This window comes from Protobothrops mucrosquamatus, unplaced genomic scaffold (assembly GCF_001527695.2).
Source record: "Protobothrops mucrosquamatus isolate PMUCROS unplaced genomic scaffold, P.Mucros_1.0 scaffold2469, whole genome shotgun sequence".
In the NCBI taxonomy this organism is placed as follows: domain Eukaryota; kingdom Metazoa; phylum Chordata; class Lepidosauria; order Squamata; family Viperidae; genus Protobothrops; species Protobothrops mucrosquamatus.
This window is the reverse complement of record NW_015388539.1, coordinates 98,319-102,932: the sequence shown is the minus strand read 5'-3', so window position 1 is coordinate 102,932 and position 4,614 is coordinate 98,319.

Here is a 4,614-nt window from a genome sequence, read left to right as displayed (position 1 = left end):
CTGGCTTAAAATCTATATGTTTTTTAGTCATTTTCTCTAACCATATGTGTATTCTTGTCCAGAATCTTTTGGCTTTGGGGCATGTCCACCAAAGATGGTAATAAGTGCCTGGTTTTTGTCTACATTTCCAACAGTTGCTAGATATGTTTTTAAACATTTTTGCTAACCTCACCGGTGTTAAGTGCCATCTGTAAAACATTTTGTATAGATTTTCTTTGTACGCCACCGCTTTTGTTATTTTAGAATTTCTTTCCCAGAGGCTTTGCCAATTTTCTAGTTCTATGTTATGTCCAAAATTCTTTGCCCATGTTATCATTGTTTCTTTAACTTGTTCCTCTTCCATCTTTAAACTTAACATATATTTATAAAGTTTCTTAATCAATTTTTCATCTGATGTCAGTAGTATCTGGTCAAATTATGTCTATTTTTTGTAAAATACAGATGTTTTAACATCTTTTTCGTATCTCGTTTGGATTTGCAGATATGGCCACCATGGTAGATCAATTCTTGTCTGTGTTTTAATTTCCCTTCATTATTCAAAATGTCACAATTTTCTCATAGTTAGTTAGGTTTGGGTGAACAAATGCTTCCATTGTTGAGAGCCACCCAGGTATTTTCATGTAAATTTTTGCTTTTACTTTTTCCCATTCTAAAAGAAGTTCATTTCTTATATAATGATTTTGAAAGTATCTGTGTATTTTATTCTTCCCATACCATAGGAAGGCATGCCACCCGAGTTGTAGGTCATGCCCTTCTAGGTATAGTAGTCTTTTGTCTCTAAGGGTTATCTACTCTTTTAGCCATGTTAATACAGCTGCTTGATAATATAATGCACCTTCATTGATGGGGTAATTGTAGGTGGAAGGCCACAGGGTGGATTTGTCAGAGAACTTTGAATGGTCCCACAAATTTAGCGTCTAGCTTCTTGGAAGGTCTTGAAGTGGCTAAGAACCTGGTAGAGAGCCAAACCTTGTCTCCTACTGCTATGGGTGAACCCTCCTGCCAATGGGCATCTGCTGCCTTCTTGTAGGCCTGTTTCACTTGCTCAAGGTGTTGTTTCAAACGTTCTTGGGCTGCAAGTTGCTCCTGTAAGAAGTCCCTGAGACAGTTGAGTCCATTGCACGGTGGTCTGGCAACACCTTAGGGTGTGTGCCATACATGGCTTGAAATGGTGTCATTGAAGTGGATGAGTACAGTGAATTGTTGTAAGAAAATTCTGCAAGTGGCAATAACGATAGCCTTGGCTATAGGTGCAGTAGCACCTCAACTACTGTTGGAGGAGCTGATTAGTCTTTTCATCTTCTCCATTTGTGGCAGGGTGGTGAGCTGAGGAGAGGTTGACTTTGACATTTAGTAGCTGGAAAAGTGCTTTCCAAAACCTATATTGGAGTTGTACGCCTCTGTCTGAAACGCGTGCTGAAACCATGCTGTGGTACTGAAAGACATGGTCTAGAAAAAGTTGGGCTATGTCTTTGTCATTGGGCAATCCCTTGAAGGGTATGAAATGAGCCATCTTGGTGAAAAGATCCACCACCACCAGAATAGTTGTGAAGCCTTGGACAGAGGGTAAATAAGTAATGAAATTCAGAGAGCCCATATGCCATGCGTGTGGCAGGGTGTTGGTAGTGGCTGCAAACGCCCTGCAGGCTTTTGATGGAGGGGTTTGGCCCTCCTGCATGTTTGGCAAGAGGCCACACATTCCTTGATGTCTGCTGCCATCCTAGGCCATCAAAAGTCTCTTAAGGTTCTGTGCAGATTTTTGAACACCCCCCATGCCCTGTTTGATTGTCTTGGAAAAGCTGCAGTACCAGCTCCAGTGGCAACATCTGAGGCATCGTTTGGACAATAAATCTCTTAAATCTCTTTGATGTGTCTGGGTGCTGAAGGAGAGGCTGGCAGACAAAAAGCTGCTTTAACTCTTCAAATGCTATTTGGTGTGTAGAAGTCCAAGCAAATTTAACTCCTTTCTTTGTCATTTGGGTCAGGTGCTTGGCTTTATGAGCAAAACCAGGTATAAACGTCCTGTAGAAGTTAGCAAAGCCCAGGAAGCATTGGACAACTTTGGCTGTGCAAGGGGTTTGCCAGTCTAGGACAGCTTGGACCTTCTGGGGGTCCATCTGGATGCCTTTTGTGGAAATATGGTAACCCAAGAAGTCTAGTTGTTGCAAGTGAAAGGGACATTTTTCTGGCTTGGCAAAGAGATGGTTATCTCTTAGTCTACAGAGAACTGTGCACACATGGTCTGTGTGCTGAGCCTCATTCTCAGAGTAGACCAAAATGTCACCAGATAGAGTACCACAAATTTATCTGTGAGGTCTGAGAAATACTTGGTTCATAAATCTGGATAATAAGGCCCCTGTGTTAATGAGCCCTTAGGGGACCACTGTGAATTCAAATTTGCCATATCTGGTGTCAAAAGCAGTTAAGTATTTGTGGCTCTCTTTGATCCTAATGAGGTTATAAGCATTGCGGAGGTCCAGTCTCATAAAAATGCATGCTTTCTGCAGTCTGTCTAAGAGGTGTGGAATTAATGTCAGTGGATAATGGTCTCTTACTGTCACTGAGTCCAAAGCTTTGTAATTATGGACCACCCTCAGCAGGGGATCCCCACCACTTTTAGACCCACTGGGGTCTTGCTTCTTGGGTACAAAGAAGGTGGGAGCTGAGGCGAGAGACTGTTATGACCCAGGTCGCCTAGGCAGAGGCAGGCTTCGATGGAGTCCTTTATTGCTCTGTTAAGACCACAACAAATGGCCCTACAATGGCCAGTAAAGCTCCACCCTAAACTTCCTTGAAGGCAGCTAACCACAGTCCCAGAAACAAAAGCCAATAATCACCAGAACTGAATCACAAAGGCAGAGAGGTAGCACAAAAACAAGGTGCAAGTCCACAAGGCAAGGTCCGTAAGTCATACACAAGATTCAAGGTCCAGAAAGCAAGGTCAGGAGTCCACAAGCAAGCGTTGAAGTCCACAAGCAGAAACACAATTCCAAGCAGAGTTTTTCCAAGGCCAGGGAAGTGCATGCCAAAGCAAACAATTGTTCTTGACAAAAACACCCTTCCCCCGGTCTCTGCTTATGTCAACCCAAGCCAGGTGTTCCTTGTGAGAAGGGGCAGGGTGACCTTCTCGTGAGCAGCCTCACAGACCTCCTTTGAGCTTGCCTCCACTCCACTCTCCATGCCCTTGGATTGAGTGGGGGAGGCAGCTGTTCCTCATCAGAGGGTATCTGCTGCCTCTCATCACCACTGCCTGTCTTTAGCTGATCCTCCCCCATGTTTGTGAGGGCAGGTAACTCCCCGTTCAGTCAACCACCTCCCCCAATGCCTGAGGGGCCTGCAACAGCATTGTCCTCAGCCCCTGGCCTTTCCAAACATTCCAGGGGAGACGTGCCATCCCTGTCGGATGGTCCCAGTTCCAACTCCTCCTCCTCCGAACTGGGATCCAATGGGGTCATGACAGACTGGGAGAGTCGTATGAATCCCTTTTGCAAATTTTGAAGATCTAGGAAAGTGGTTAAAGAAACTGGGAACCTCTTTCAGTCCAGAAAAAAAAAAAAGAAGTAAAGAATATCGCAAGTGAATGATTGGATATGCGAATGGTGTTGGTAGGAACCATTTACTTCTGGAATTACGACAGTTATCTAAATGAGATGAGTTATTCCTCATAAGACCTAGTAAAAATGTGCTTGGCCAAAGCATGATGAGTTGGATCATAAGGACTTTTAATTGAATCCTGTGGGAGTTGGACATGAAAACTTTGAAGTAGGGACCTCAAATAAAGACTTGCCTTCTATAGGAAGAGTTGGGAGTGTAAAACATGTGGAGTCCTGAATTTTTGTTTTACTTTTGGTGTCTTGCAAAGGAGTTGCAGATAATGCTTTCCAAAAGCAAATTGCAGATTTCTTAAATAATAGGGGACATTAATTACACTAACACCTATTGGGAAAGAAGTAAATTCCTAACTTGTGTCACTGACAACTTCTCCTTCAGAGAATGGTACAAGACTCAAGAGCATTAACTCTGACTTGTTATCAACTAATACAACAGGCAGTTGAGGAAGTAGAAATAATAGAAATAATGGAAAGTGGATGCAGGGTAAGGATAATGTAATCATGGAGGTTTTTTTTTATTTTAAAGAAGTTGAATATATTCAAATTCATACCTTAGATTTCAGGCAATCCAGTTTTAATAAATTTAGCAATGATAACTAGAATTCCATAGCAGGAGAAACTAACAGGAAAAGGAAGTCAAATTGGATCAGAATTCCTACAAAAGGAAATGCCAAAAGAAAATTGGAAATAAATCCAATGAGGAATGAAATAGGGCAGTAGAAGAAACCAGTGTTAATGCACAAAAAGCTTAGTGAAGATTTGAAAATGAGAGAAAGGAAATGTATTCATTCATTCATTATTCATTAATTTAATTTATACCCCGCCCTTCTCCTCATGGGACTCAGGGCGGCTAACAGCCTCATAAAAACTACAATACAAATACAATAATTAAAAGCCGAATTAAAAAGAAATATTTAAACAGGCCGATCAATTAAAATTATCCTTAAAAATCCCCTGAAACTTTAAAATCATTAAAAATTATCCCTATTTAAAACTCACCCTA